The 16,784-nt window shown below is 39.3% G+C and overlaps 1 long non-coding RNA gene across 1 annotated transcript in view; it reads right to left on the minus strand.

Annotated features, from left to right (window-relative positions):
- LOC307193338 overlaps window positions 1-15,663 on the minus strand; it is a 61,582-nt gene extending 45,919 nt beyond the window's left edge. Inside the window, exon 1 of the long non-coding RNA XR_013830302.1 lies at window positions 13,046-15,663. This is a non-coding gene — a long non-coding RNA (uncharacterized lncRNA). The remainder of the gene's footprint in view (window positions 1-13,045) is intronic.
- Window positions 15,664-16,784: the final 1,121 nt, after the last annotated feature.

The following is a 16,784-nucleotide window of genomic DNA, read 5'->3' on the forward strand; positions in this document are numbered from 1 at the left end:
GGTCATGCCTATGGGATAACCCCTGCCTTCCCCTAAAACATGTCAGAATAAACTCTATAGGACACTGAGAAATGAGGAGGAGAGATTCACTCTTGGAGGGTTGAATTCTCTTATTCTTGTCAATATCTTACCCTGATTTAGAGGTTTTTCTCCCTCCTTGCTGTCACTTACATTTTCTCATGTCACAAAGGCAAATCTGAAGAAAAGACACACTAGCTAGGGCGTCTCACTACCCCGTGTAGCTGATGTTATTGAAGAAATTAAATCAGTTGGAAAATGAGTGGTGCGGAACAGCAGTCATTGTGCAACTCCTGAAAGCACTGCACACCCTAAGCATTTTGTTCTGGGGGAAAAAAGGGTACGCAAATTAAAGTAAAGCATATTTTTTTTTTTTTTTTTTTTTTTTTTACTGTTTGCTGAATGCTTTATAGCTTTGTAATTTGGAAAGAGCGGTTCAAATCCTTTTGTGCCTTGCTTTATCATGCTATATAATTACACCTGCTAAAGCCCAGCACCTAATTCTGCTTTTCATGTACGCGTACTGTGTATCATTGCGAAAGACATTTCTTTTAGATGTTGCTGGTTGCTTAGTGCTTTCATTTTGTATTTTTTTTTATATCAGTACCAATTCCAGTCAACAGTTTTACAAGGCATCTTCTCATTGTGACTTGCCTCGCTTCCACAGAGAAAAGATGATGGCAGTAAAGTCTGTATGCGGAGGTTTCAAATCAACTGTTCATTTCATTTCCTTCCTTCCTTCCTCCCTCCCTCCCTTCCTCCATTTTGTCCGCTAAGTGTCAGTTTGCTTTATACATAGTAAATCTGAACTAGTGGCCAGCATTTTGAAATTGGGACATTTCAGCTGGAGCTGAGTGGAGATGACTCTTTAGATGGGGACGGACGGGGTTGATGGGGCATGCACACTCCATTTATGTACGGTTCCTATCGTTTCCTACAGGCTCCCTGGGCACCTTGCTTGATTAATTTGCACTCCCTCCAAGAACTGTGAGGGCATTTGAAGTTTGATCCCTACTATATAGCGAGATGAGAGTTGCTATTCCTTTGTTTCGCTTCAAGCTGAGGAACCTCCATACATACTAGCTATCCTTGAAGGGTTGAAACCCATCTGCCAGGCTACATGCTATCCTTAACACCCTGTGGTTCAACCTTGCGTTGAAATCCTTGCATTCCTGCTCTGTGACCAGGAGAGTGAATCACCTGGCACTTTTGGAAGACAATATAATTTTACAGAGTCACAACCCTAATCGTATTTGGTCTCATTGGTACAGACAACCTACTCCCAGGAACTTTAAGCATGATTTCAAAACAAAAATATATAGGTAGAAAGATACTCACTGAAATGTCTATAACAGCCAGGAAGATTTAAAAATGTTAATTAGAAAGACTGGGTTGAAACATGAAAAATATGTTAAGCAAAAAAAGGCAAATGCAGAATGTCATACACATTATTACAATAACTAAGCCTCTAGGGATATATGAAAATGCAGAATGGCCATGTAAAACTTTAGGAAGTGTTGTCTTTTTAAAATAGATTGCCACAAATTTTATTGATTAGTTTATTCAGCAAAACAACCTTGAATGAATACATTTTATCAAAGGGGAAACATGCCTCTCCGAATCATTTCCATCTTGGAAAGTTTGGCATAATAATATTTATTTTTTAAAGAGAAATTCAGAACTTGGTAGCTTTCATCAACTCAATTAGAGCCCTCTTTCCTAGTGCCTGCCCTCCTTCCCTGCAAGACAGGGAAAGTTCTGTGTCTAAATGAAATCACTCAATGATTTCAAGCGTTTAATTCTTCACCCAGAAATTGTTTCACCTCGTCACCCCTTTGAACATGGATATGCAATTGCCTTTCATCAAAAGAAAATTGCAGGAGATCTAAACGTAAAAAATGCCCCATGAGAATTGGAAACTCCAGGGATGACAGGAAGCTAAAGTCTTCTGAATCTTACCCACCAAATCCAAACAAGCAGATTGGTGAGCGTGGGCTCTCTCATCCCATAAGTCTTGGCATCCCAGAGGATACTGTGTGGATTAACATTTTTGAATTGTGAATGTACTCCCTTAAGACTCTGATCAAATGAAAAGAAAGGGAACTTCATATAATCTTAATAGATGAATAACATACATTTGAGAAAATTCAACATCTGTTCATGATAAAAACTCTTAACAAACTAGGTACAGATGGAACATACTTCAACACAACAAAGGACATATGTGACAAGCACAAAACTAACATCACACTCAATGGTGAAAGGGTTGAAAGTTTTCCTCTAAGACTGGGAATAAGACAAGATGTCCACTCTCACCAGGGCTATTCAACATAGTACTAGAAGTCCTAGCTAGAACAATCAGATAGTAATAAGAAACAAAAGGCATTAAAATTGGAAAGGAAGAAGTAAAAAAACTCTCCCAATTTGCAGATGACATAATTTTATATATAGGAAATAATCAACAAATTCAGTAAAGTTGCAGGATACAAAATTAACATACAAAAGTCAGTAGCATTTCTATACACAAACAACAAATTATCTGAAAAATAAATAAGGAAAACAATCTCATTTACAATAGCATCAAAAATAATAAAATACTTAGGAATAAATTTAACCAAGGAGGTGAAATAGCTACACTGAAAACTATAAAACACTGATGAAAGGAACTGAAGAAAATACAAATAAATGGAAATATATCCATGTTTATGGATTGGAAAAATTAATGTTGTTAATATGTTCATACTGCTCAAAGCCATCTATATATCAGTGCAACCCTATCAAGATTCCAACGGCATTTTTGTTTTCACGGAAGTAGGAAAAATAAATCTAAAATTTATATGGAATCGTCAAAGACTCCCAAATAACCAAAACAATCTGGAGAAAGAAAACCAAAGTAGGAGACATCACAGTTCCTGATTTCAAACTCTACTATAAAGCTATAGTAATCAACCCAATACTGGCATAAAAAGAGACACATAGGCCAATGGAAAAGAATCAAGAGCTGAGAAGTAAATCCATACATATCAAGTCAACTAATATTTGACAAGGGAGCCAAGAATATTCATTAAGGAAAAGACAGTCTCTTCATGTGCTGGGAAAACTGGATATTCACATGTAAAACAATGAAACTGGACTCTTATACTACTCACAAAAAATAATTCAAAATGGATTAAAGAATTAAATGTAACACCAGAAACCATAAAACTCCTAGAAGAAAACCTAAGAAAAATTTACTGATATGGGTCTTGGCAATGATTTTTTGGATATAACACCTAAACCATAAGCAACAAAATCAGAAATAAACAAGTGGGGCTACAACAAACTAAAATGCTCCGCACAGCAAAATATACGATCAACAAAATGAAAAGCCAAGCTATGGAATGGGAAAACATATTTGCAAACCATATGTCTGATAAGGGGTTAATATCCAGAACATACAGGGAACTTTTACCACTCAAGAGCAAACCAAGAAATAATCCAGTTTTTAAAATGGACAAAAGCCCTGAAAAGACATAATTCCAAAGAAGATACACAAATGACCAACAAGTACATGAAAAAATGCTCAAACCACTCTCATTAGAGAAATGTAAATCAAAACCACAATGAATAATCACTTCATGCCTGTTGGAATGGCTATCATCAAAAAGACAAGACATAAATTGTGGCGAGGATGTGTAGAAAAGGAAACCCCTGTGCACTGTTGGTGTGACTGTGTACTGGTGCGGCCACTATGGAAAACAGCATGAATGTCCCTCAAAAAATTAAAAATAGATCCAGCAATTCCAATTCTGGGAATATATCTGAAGAAAACAAAATACTATGTTGAAAGTATCTGTACCCCCATGTTTGTAGCAGCATTATTTACAATGGTGAAGACATAGAAACAAAGTATCTATCACCACACAAATGGATAAAGGAGTTGTGGTATATATATATATATATATATATATATATATATATATATATATATACACACACACACAGTGAAATACTACTCAGCTATAAAAAGATGAAATCTTGTCATTTGAGATAAACGTGGACGTTGCTAAACTCATAATAAAAGATATCAGATTTGTGGTTACTAGAGGTGGGGTGCAGGTAAAGAGGAACTGGATGGAGGTGGTCAGAAGGTACAAACTTCTAGTTATAAGACAAATAAATACTAGGGATGTAATGTACAACATGATGGCTATAGTTAATTCTACAGTACGGTATAATTGAAAGTAGTTGAGAGCAGAGCCTAAGAGTTCTCATCACAAGGAAAAAAAATTTTTTTTTGTATCTAGATGAGATAATAAATATTAACAGGAGTTACTGTGGTAAATTTACTTCACAGTATATGTAAGTCAAATCATTATGATATACATTAAACTTATATAGTGCTACATATCAATTATATCTCAATAAAGCTGGAGAAAAAAAATCCAGCCTCACAGAATAATTCCTAACATTCACTTGATATTCTTGGCTTTTAAGACAATAATAAAGGGAATTCCCTGGTGGCACAGTGGTTAAGAATCCACCTGCCAATGCAGGGGACACGGGTTCGAACCCTGGTCCCGGAAGATCCCACATGCCCCGCAGCAACTAAGCCCGTGTGCCACAACTACTGAGCCTGCACTCTAGAGCCCACGTGCCACAACTACTGAAGCCCACACGCCTAGAACTCATGCTCCGCAGCAAAAGAAGCCTCCACAGTGCGAACCCCATGCACCATAACGAAGAGTAGCCCATGCTCGCCCCAACTAGAGAAAGCCGGCACGCAGCAATGAAGACCCAACACAGCCAAAAATAAATAAATAAATTTACTTAAAAGAAGACAATAATAAAAATTTACTTTTAGCATTTTATAGTTTTTTTTTTTAAGATGCTTAACCATATGTTCATTTTAGCAAGTTTCCATGAGTCCTTAGAAAATGCTTACCACACAACTACTGTGGGATTTCCTCACCAATTCTAAATTCTAGTTTTCATATATGGAATCAATACCTTTGTTATTATTTAAAATTGAAAGTTCTTATTATTTAAAATTGAATTTCTTATTTAAAATTGAAGTTCTATGCAATATACCTTTTTGGTAATCAACTATAAGCTTAAAAAAAAAGATAAAACTTGAGGAAAGTCAGATCTCAGAAAACAAGTAGAATCTTGGTTTGTAAATAAAAGCATGGCATCTATGTTTTTTCTTTGTAAAGCTGTGTTTAAATCAGGAAATGAAATTTTCAGAAGGAGAGTGTATGACCTATAGAGAGAAGCATTTAGAATTGAAGTCACTTCAATGAAGCAAATACAACAATCACTGAATGTGCACTATATCCTGGATGTCCGACATAATTTGTCCACAAAGACAGGTAATGAGAGAGATTTTTTTCTTGGTTTTCTGGTAGAAATCTGTCATTTAAAAACACAGTCCTACTCCCCAGGTTGGGTGGAGCTCATCTCAGAGGCCTTGCCCTGCAGATTGGGTCTCCCTTCGGTGGCTACATGTTAGGTCAGGTTTGTGATTTAATTTTTTACTACAGTTTAATTCAAAGGGTCTTCATGATAATAATACACTCAGCATTTTTCTCAGCATGAGTCTATGCCAGGCACTGGTGTAAATACATCTGCTAGGTCCTGTAAACCTCAGAGCAGCACTTTGTGGTAGATACTGCCCTTATCTTCCTGTACAGGCAAGAATCTTGAGGTTCAGAGAAGTTAAGTGATTTGTCCAAGGTCACACAGCTAGCCAGAGCCTGTCTGACTACAGCAGGGGTCTTAACTACTCCGCCTTGCTGCCTTCAATGACTGTATTCAGAGTAACACCAAGCACCCCAATTCCAGAGCCTGTCAAGGCAGACATGAGGATCAAGCTGATATACTTTCCTGTGTTTCCCAAAGAAAAATGAAATGAATATATTTATACACTACAAATATTTGCTCAACCACGCAAAAAAAAAGTCCTACCCCAAACCAACAATCCCTGATTTTTTAAAATAAAGTTCCCCTTTTCTTTTGGGAAACTATCCTTCTCTATTATTAATTTATTTTAGGTGGTTTGTACATTGTAATAGCTTGGCCCATCAGAAAGTTTCAACTTCCTGACCACCATGAAATGGCCCAAATCTGTTGGAACAAAAGCAATGCCAGGAATTTGTTGCAAGTTTGAGAAAAGAGGGGCATTGTTTCCACTGGGATTATAGAATTTAGTAGAAATGCCACTGTATGGGAAAAGGGTACTTGAGATGGAAGATTACATAGAAGAGAAGCTCAGAGATGAGAAGAAGGCCCCAAGTTTCATCCAGGCCCAAAACAAACCAACCTTGAGTATTTCAGTTCCCCTTTTGGGTTAATCCAGTTTGAGTTTTTAATTTTGCCCCCCAAAAGGTCTGATTTCCATACCATTTCATAGAACTGTCAAAATGAAGAGAACCTCAGAAAAAGCCCTTGTGAATTTATTTTTCTGCTCAGAAAAGTTTAATCTAGTTATACTTGGAGAGAACATTATTTTCAAATAGAAAACAACTGACAAGGTATCTTCTTTTCTGATATGGTTTTACTTACCAAGTATGGAGTAAACTAAAGACCAGTTAAGTAATTTTCAAGACACTTAGATATATTAAAAAATTCTTACCATATTCTCAAAGAAGTATCATGTAATTATTTCCTTTAAAATCAGCCAACATTTAGGGGTGGTATTTTACATCTACTCATTACTGGGAATGGTTTTAGTGCCCCAAGATCAAATTATACTGATGGGAGCAGGACGATTACTCATGCAAATATTGGGTAACAGTTGTGAAGCAGCCTCATTTTCAACACTCTCAACTTCATGTATAATGCTTATCTGGATAGTGAAAATTGACAGTCTGAAAAGGAAAAAGAGCAACCAACACTGAGAATGGTTTATAAATTATCTTTGCCAGTCTCTTGATGTATAGTAAATTTCTGGAAAGAAAGAAAGAAAAGCTTTATAACTTATTTTTATGTAGGTATGTAGAAGTAATAAGAGATGAGCTAAGTCTGTGGGGATAAAACAAAGCAGAGTACTGAGAGTTATTTGGATGACTGATTCTGAAAGAAACTTATTATGGAAGAGGAATATTAATTCTGGAGAGAATTATACTAGTTATGCAAACTTATTAAATTATCTGTATAACTCAGTAATTTCTCTACTATTTGCCAGAAAGACCTCATGGTCTGTGAATTTTCCAACAAAGCCTGATACAGTGTAGGCTTAATAATTGAGGACTTAGATCATTATTATCATTACTATTATAGATAGGTTGATCAGGTGAGGAAAAACAGCTCTATCCCATACAAACACACACACTTATATATAGCATATATTATATATAAATAGGATATATTATATGTATACACATATATAATTTTCTAGTAAGATATATATAAAATATGTGTACACATATACATGTTATATATATTGTATATAGATAGGATATTATATATAATATATATACATGTATATAATTTCCAAGTAAGATATACGTATAAAATATGTTTGTATATATATACATATTATATATAGTATATATATTATACATATACATGTAATACACACAAACATATTAGATATACATATATATGTATTTTATACACACACACACACACACACACACAGACATTATAATTCCCAGGTAAGAGTCACATGGATATGATTCATAGCCTAAGGCAGAGGGCAGTCAAAGCTGGAGTAGTTAGTAGTAGGTGGCAGAGGTTTTAAGCAAAGATGAAAAGGTCTGGACCAACTACCATGGAATGTTTGCTCTTTGGGTCTGTACGTATGAGCCCTTTCAGCTTCATCTCTCTGTGATGTGCAGAATATCTGCCCAGAGATCTTTTTCCTGCATGCAGGGTCCATTACTCCAGGCTGACCAATTTCTAAGGAAAATAATCATTTATCATTCAAGCATTTATTTATCCTTCAAACTCAAAAAAACTTATTGTCGTATTACTCATCTCCTTTTAGGGCCCTTAGGTAGACTCCCTCCCTGAGGCTCAAACATTTGATTCATTGTCAAAGGACATTTTTCTCATCTACAAAACAGCGAATCCTCATTTAAGGCGTCTGCAATAAAAGTTACAGATGTTTCTCTTAATCTTTAAGGTATTTTCATTGATATAGCTTCAAGGACACTATACTTTCTGGTTTTGGTTTGTTTCTTTCTTTCTCTTCCTACCTCACTGGTGATTTTCTGTCTCATTTGCTGGTTCTCTGCTCAACTTTTAACTTTGGAGTGCTCTAGGGTTCAGTCTTAGAACTCATGATTCATTGTTCTCTTCCTAAATGAACTCATCAGACCTCAGGGCCATAATGTCATCCATCAGTAGGCTGACATCCAAGTTAATTTCACTCATCATGACTGCTGTCTATCTCAGGGCTCAACTGTCCACTTGACAATGCCACCTGACTATCTAACATGCACCTAAAACATATAAAATAGAACTACTGATTCCCAAGATGCCTACTTCCCCATCTACTTCTTCTCCAGAATTCCCCATCTTAGATGATTGGCACTGCCTATGCTCAAGCCAAAACCCAAAGAATTTCGATTCTTTTCTTCTACACTTTCACATCATTTTAAGCCATTAGGAAGTTCTACTGATTCAACTTCCAAATTATATCCCAATTCCCAGTGCTTCCCTTCATGTATACTGTTATCATTCCAACTGGCGTCATTATCTCTTAACTTGATTAAAAACTAGAATGAAACTACTTCCTAACTGTCTGTTGCCCTTGAAACAATGCTCTCAGCCGCCAATGACTTCTTAAAATATTCATAATGTCAAATCATCCCCTTATTTAAGACTTTCCACTGACTTTCTACCACTCCCAGAATAAGACCATGATTTCTTCCATTTCCAGTAAACAAGTCATCTGGCTCAACCTTCACACACAGCCTCCCATATTTCCATGCTCTATTTCTAGTGGCTGCACCTTCTTTCTCTGCCTCAGTTGTAGCACCTTTACTCCTATGTCAGGGCCTTTGCACCTGCTCTTCCCTTCCTGGGATGCTCTCACTCCAGTTATTCCCATTGCTGACTTCTCATGTTTTGGCTCTCAATCAGCCATTACTTCCTCAGAGAAGCTTTTCCTATGACTCCACCTAAATGAAGAAAACAGTGCTCCAACATGTTACCCTAATTTATTTTATTTTATTAGTCTCATTTAATATTAGTGTAACCACAAGAAGTGATGAGTTCTTTTGTGTTTAGAATGACTAATTACACATTATTCAGCCTAGCACTGAACCGGAGCAGGACCCTACGGTCCTTCCCCCCACCCATGTCCTCCGCCTGCCTTTTTATTTCCTAATGCTCATTGGAGTGTAGTTGATTTAAAATGTTGTGTTAGTCTCTGCTGTACAGCAAAGTGAAACAGTTATATATATACATCCACTCTTTTTTTTAGATATTCTCCCCATATAGGTCATTACAGAGTATTGCGTTCCCTGTGCTATGTAGTAGGTTCTTATTATCTATTTTATATATAGTAGTGTGTCTATGTAAATCCCAATCTCCCTTGCTTGTCTTTTGTTTGTAGAAAAACTTCAGCCAAAGCATAAGTTTAATCAGAGAAGTGAGAAAATGCAGAAGCAAAGGAAAGCAGTCAAACAGGACAAACAATAATAGTTTAGCCATTAAGCAAAGTCAAGGACCTCTAGTTCCTCCTCAAGGGCTACAGATAACATGCTGAGCCATATCCTGTGAGCTGTCTTGTAGATGCTGAAACCACCACCATGTGGAAGAAGTTAACTACATGATGACCACACTGTAGCCATGCCATAAGCTGCCACCATTCTGAGAACTGGCCTCAAAGAAGTGACGCTGGAACTAAAGATTAACTGTACTCAAAACAATCAGGATGACGCGGATCAGACCATGGCATGACCAATTTCAAGACGACTGTCAGAGCTGACTGTGCTGTTTCTGCATATAGCCCCTTCCCTCCGTCTATAAAAGCTCTAGCCCCCTGATTGTTGGGGGTGAGGGGTGTGGGGCGGGAGGGGAGTCAGCTTTGGACAGGAGTCTGCCCCCACCCCGCTCAGGTTGCCAGCCTCCGAAATAAAGCAAACTTACTTTCCTTCCCACCAACCTTGCCTCTTTATTGGCTTCAGAGCAGCGAGCAGCTGGACCCCACTTTCGGTAACAGCACAATCGAAAAAATTATCCTTTGTTAAGAGCAGAGACCTTGTTTGTAACATTTCGTGTGTTCCTGATGCAAAGAACTGTGCCTAATTCCTTCCTAAAGAAGGAACTGAAAAATACATGTTCCGGGGCTTCCCAGGTGGCACAGTGGTTAAGAATCCGCCTGCCGATGCAGGGGACATGGGTTCGAACCCTGGTCCCAGAAGATCCCACATGCCGCGGAGCAACTAAGCCCATGCGCCACAACTACTGAGGCTGTGCTCTAGAGCCCATGAGCCAAAACTACTGAGCCCACGTGCCACAACTACTGAAGCCCGGGCACCTGGAGCCCGCGCTCCGCAACAAGAGAAGCCACTGCAGTGAGAAGCCTGCACACCGCAATGAAGAGGGGCCCCCGCTCGCCGCAACTAAAAAGAAAGCCCGTGCACAGCAATGAAGACCCAATGCAACCAAAAATAAATAAATAAGTTAATTAAAAAATATATGTATGTTCCCCCAAATGAATTAATGGAGACTATGAATTAACAGTGGGGGATTTGGCCTCCTCAGAGAAGTCAGGAGGGTTGCCTGAGTAAGTGACATTTGAAAAGAGATTTGATGACTTTGTTGGCATGATGTAGTTTTCTTTCTGAGGGTTGTAGGGGAGCAGGAAGTTGGGGAGTTGAACACTTCTGGCAAGAGTGATGGCATATGCCAAGACCCAGGGGTAGGAGGAACCTTGGTGCACTAGAGGAACAAACAAAGGGCTTGTGTGCCAAGAGTGCTGGTGGTATAGGAGGTGACCTGTGTCCAAATTGCTTCTCAGTGAAATCTTCTTTCATAAGCAAAACTTCATGTGGAATTTTAAAACATTCCCAAGGCCCATTCACAATTGCTGTTCCTTTTGTTCTGTAAGGACCCCCCAGAAATCTGCCTACCAATTAAAAACTGCTAATTTGGTAAAGCATAAATTCCTAGTGGGGAAGACTTTCTGGGATTCATTTATCGGGCTATACTCCTCTGGAACAGTGGTGCCCACTTTATGGACAGTGCCAAGCCCAGCCCTGACACACTGGGAATTTGATACTAGAATGCTCTTGGGGAGCTGAGGCGGCAGCACTGGGCTGGGAGCTGGAACACATGGGCTTTCATCCCAGGGTTGTTATGTAAGATCAGGACCCTCGTGCCTCAATGTTAAAACACACTGAAATCCACAGTTACCTCTATGCCTATGCACACCCTACCTCTCAGAACTCCAACTTTCTCAAAAAACGTTAAGAAAGGGCACACTCCACAGCCCATTATTCCAGAGGAAGGAAGACCTGGAATTGAATCCGGGCTGTCAGTTACTACCAATACGACCATGAGTGAATTATCTCAACTCTGAGTTGTGAGAATTAAATAGAATCCTATATTCCCAATCCTGAAGCAGTGCTTGGTACACAGCGATAGCATACCTCAAATTAATATTATTCATTACTGTTATGGTGGTTATTAACACTAATTGTCTACAAAATTGTTGCATCTGAGAAACCCTATCCTAGAAAAGCAGACCTTGCAACGTTCCCATGAGAGCACAAAGCTGCAGTACTTGTCTTTGTTTCCATATTTGTTTACCTTCCCTCTTTCCCATAAAACAAACAACAACACTTTGCCAGGAACACAGTAGGCAGTAAATAATATTTTAATCGGATGCAGCAAAAGGAACGGTTTGTCTACCCCTACCCAGTAACCTTCTGCAAAGAATATATGATAAATGGAGACTACAACTGTAATTGGTACTCGGATTACAAGGTTTCAGGATTAAGTTAAATTGGCCTCTGTGCCTCATTCTTTTCATCTGTTAAGTATTTAGAAACAGGAGTAAATTTTAATAACTGCAAAGCTCGTAGACAAAAATTTCATCTCTCGTGAATGTCATCAATTTAGCTACAGGGTTAAATTGTTTTACTTTATTTTTATATTGGTCAGATCCCTGCAAGAAAGGCACATTTGGAAGAGAATTTCTGCTTCAGAGGCTGTTGCAAAACTGGCCTGTCATACTCTTGAAGGGGAGGATGCTGACGGAAGGGAAATGACAATTTCGTGTACCGCACCCGAGGTTTAAAAACTCACCTGAAGGGCTTCCCTGGTGGCGCAGTGGTTGGGAGTCCGCCTGAGGATGCGGGGGACGCGGGTTTGTGCCCCGGTCCGGGAGGATTCCGCGTGCCGCGAAGCGGCCGGGCCCGTGGGCCGTGGCCACTGGGCCTGCGCGTCCGGAGCCTGTGCTCCGCGGCGGGAGAGGCCACGGCTGTGAGAGGCCCGCGTACCGCAACAAAAAACAACAACAAAAAACCCTCACCTGAAATCAAGTGAGAGGCCTAGTTTCAAGAAGCAAGCAGATAGAAGCACTTAGGTACCAATGAGGCAATCACGTGTTGCGGTCTGTGCTTCTCAACCCTGGCTGCACATAAGAATCACCTGGGGAAATTAAAACCATACATATGCCTAGCCCTCCAACCTGCATTATTTTAAGCAAAACCTCTGGGTTGAGCTAGGTAGCAAAATGTTACAAAGCTCCCCATGTCATTTGTATACATTGCCAGAGCTCAGAAGCCCTGGTTAGGTGAAGAAATAAATGACCATTCTAACATTTGAGTTGTTTTGGAGAGCTAAATCAGGCCATATTGCTGGCTTTTTACTTTGCAATATTAAGAGATGTCTTGATATGCAGGCCACCAACAAATCTTGCACAACATCATCAAGAACAACAGCTTACATCTGTTTTTATTGTCAATTTTCAGAGGCACATATGTATTATGTTTAATTCTCAAAACTACTCTTAAGAATAACCAGAAAATATATTCCTTTTTTTTAAAGGTGAAAAAAAAAAAGAGCTCAGAAACCTCACTTGACTTACCCAAATTCAAGTTGTTGGTTCCTTCTTTTTTTTTCACTCTTCATTGATTTCCTCAATAAATATACTGAGTATTCAGTATGTGATGAAAGCTTACGAGTTAATTAGTTCTGGGATGACAGCAGCAGGACGTAGAATTCCAGGCTAGAGGAGGCCCCATGGTAACAGGAACATGGAATCATCAAACGGAAAGAATGTTTCCTGGGAAGAGTTTGTCAGAGGGTGCCAGGGCAGGGATCTTACACAGTTCTGACCTCACTGGCACTGGAGTTGACTTCTCTTCTGGTCTCAGCTCCTTGTCTTCAGCATTTATACTGTTCTCTTGTCTCCATTCCAGGTATTTAGTCTCCATTTTCAACACAAAGTCTTTGTTAAATACTTTGTTTTCCTGTTGTGGTACCGACTGCCCCTACACACTCGCTTCTGCTGCGACCACCACTCAAAGCGTTCTATCTTCTCCCAACCACTGTATGAGCATGTGACCAAGGGCTGGCCAATCCTGGCGCCTGTTCCCTCTGTTCAGTGATTGGTCCAAAATGTGGGTGTGTGTTTCCAGTATGGCCAACATGGATCTTCTATGTGATTTCATTCGAGGATACGGGGAGACAGTGCATCTCTCTTCCTGGTGGATCATGAGCTGTGAGATTCCTTCTCTTTTGCCTCTTGAAGAAAGAGCTGTCTGTGGCAGGAGACACTGATGTCAGCCCGCATAGAGGAGGGCCGACAAACAGAACCAAGAGATGAAGAGAGTGGAAACTCGGAACACAGGGTGCTGTGCCTTGCATCCACCTGTGCGTGATTTCCCAATTACTTAAGCCAATAAATTACTGCATCAAGAAGTGTGAGTTGTATTTGTCAATTTTGTAACAGAAAATAATCTGGTCATTACACCGCATGTCATAAAGACCTGGGGCATTTGGATATGTTTTTGATTAACCAGTTTCAGCTCAGAATGGAGCTGTTACACATCACTGAAGATTGTAAGGACAATTCCTCCCCAATCATAGCCTTTGGCCGTGGGCACAAAGGACATTCCTCTAAGCATCACGGAGTATGAAGCCTACATTAGTGCAATGCTCCTCGAGGTGCACTCCTGCACCAGCAGCATCGGCATCACAGGGGAACTAGTTAGGAATGCAAATTCTCAGGCCATTTCTAGGACTTACTGAATCAGAAAGTCTAGGGGGAGCCCAGCAATCTGCCTTTTAACAAGCCTTCCAGGTGATCCTGATACATGCTAAAAACAGAGAACTACTGTAGAGTCCAAACATGTCCCTCTCCTTTTATCAGAGGTAGTTAAAGCAAATTTTGAGTGATAATTTTATGAAACGTATATTACATACACACAAATCTTCCTTGTCTAAACAATTTGCCAGACCTAGACAACCTGAAAGTGTCTTAACCTATTTCTGTTAATAATGACAATAAACAGTAAAACTCATAGGAGCTAAAATTCATTGAATGCTTATTCCATACAAGGAATCATACCACTTTCTTTACATGTGTTATTTCCTTTTTGGAATGTTGGCACTGTGAAATTTTTTGGTTTCAGTGTTTCCCTGGAATGAACTCTCAGTACCCTGGTAACCATCCCTGGATTAGGACTCAGTAGGTACATCTGTATTTATTTGTGAGATGCATTTTACTCTCTCAGGAGAGATAACATCATTTGAAAGAATCAGCAAAAAATTTCTCATGGTAGAAGCAAGAAGCTTTTAAGTTAGGGATGGAAAATCCTTGCAAATAATTCATTATTTGCCTGTTATCACAGAAGCACGTCTGGCCCAGGTGGAATGATGGCACGATTTACAAGCCATCTGTTTTCAATATGGTAACCTGAAGCTAATAAAAATACTCTGGTACTGTGGAGAGGGAAACATATGTCATTTATTTGGTTGTTGTTGTTTTGAGCACTTGAAAGAATATTTGAGAGATTCTCCTGTCGTAGTTTCAAATACTGATTCACGTCAGCCAGCTGGGTACCTTAAAAATTACCCAGGGGCTTGTGGAAAGTATAGTTTTCTGAGACTCTGAGTCAGATGATCTGGAATAGAGCCCAGGAGTCTGTATTATATGAAAAGGCTTTGCAGCTAGATCGGGGACCTTTCTAAATCAAGAATGTTGGTTTACAAAATGTGCATTAATTATTTGGGGGAATTGTCATGAGGCCTGTGGGTAATCCTTCAGTGACTGCCACCTTTATCTATTTTATATTCTGAATTTTGGTGTGAGCCTTCATTTAAAAGAAGGAATGTGCTACAAATTTTTTAAATCTCTACTTTGGTTTGTTCTTTTGTTTAAGATTACAGGAGGATTGGGACTGGAGTCCAGGCCTCTGTCTCCCACTGCAGGGCTCCTTCTGCCTGCATCACAGTGCCAGCAAGGATCCAGGACGGTTGAGGGGAAGAGCGTTTGCTCAGAATTCTCTAGCTTTCCAGTTACAAGGCAGGTTTAGGGGTATGATAATTTGGTCAGGTCCTCTGTGTCTTCTAACTTAACGATACTCTCCATTTAAAGGCTGACCTTTATGAACTCAGCTTGTTCATTCACAGAAATCTGCCGAGAGGTTGCACTACCACTGTGTGTGTTTGCCGAGGTCCTGTGAGTGATAGTTAGAGGGAGGGTGGTTAACGTTGTAGTAGGCTTCCGGGTTAGAGCAGAGAAACTTAACACCGTTCTTTCTTCCTCTTTGGGGGATCTCCTCTTGGATCTGATTGTGCATCTTTTTGAGGAAATATACTAGAACGTAGGTTTTAAGATTCTTGTTCTGGAAATAAAGAAACACTATTTTATAAAACTCTGGGGGGGGGTGGGCAATTTATGATTATGAGACCTCAACACAGATTTTGGAGAAGAACTAAAAAATATTGATTAACAAATACAGGTATCAAGATATTTAAGGCATAGGGTCAGAAACTGAGGTTCACGAAAAAGCAAGAAAGAGATTGGGCAAATATGCGCATATAATATACACAGACCCCCCCCACCCTCCCCCTCCACACACACACACACACACTACACATTGTCTCACAGAGGATATTTCTAAGTTTCCTTTGTAAATAGGAGGCAAGCAACAGAAAACAAAAAGTCGTATGGTCTTTGTATTCCCGTACTAACTGGCATACATTCTGCTGATGGCTACACATGTCCTTCTAATAATCCACAAAGGGCTGGTTTTCTTCTCAACAGATGACCACAGGACAATATGATACTCCTTTTCTTACAGAGCATGGAGCTTTGACAGTTTTGTTCTTTTTGTTTTTTTCCTAAAGAAAAATTATGTTAACCTGAAGTAAAGGATTAATAAGTTCTTTTACCAAAAAAATGTTCAAGTTCTTGCCCCAAGCAGTTCCAAGTCAGGATGTTAGGAACTGTGCCTCTTGCTTAGACAACTTGTTCCATTATATTATCCAAAGGAAGGGGTAATTAGTCAGGATTCGTCAGAGAAACAGAACCAGTAGGATGTGCATATACAGCAAGAGATTTATTATAAGGAATTGGTTCATATAATTATGAAGGTGGGCGAATCCCAAGATTGCAGGGTAAGCTGGAGACTATTGTGAATCAGAGTCAGTGGTGTAGTTCCTATCCCAATCCAAGGCGTCCAGCTAAGCAGAACATGATCAGACCTTAATATGCAGACAGACTCAAAGGTTAAGTGAAATTGTAGAAAGTGTTCTAAATTATATTGTGTTCTTCAACCCCCAGTGTTAGGAAAGTAAAGTCACGATAGTATTTAAAC

Source organism: Stenella coeruleoalba, assembly GCF_951394435.1.
Source record: "Stenella coeruleoalba genome assembly, chromosome: 10".
Classification (NCBI taxonomy): domain Eukaryota; kingdom Metazoa; phylum Chordata; class Mammalia; order Artiodactyla; family Delphinidae; genus Stenella; species Stenella coeruleoalba.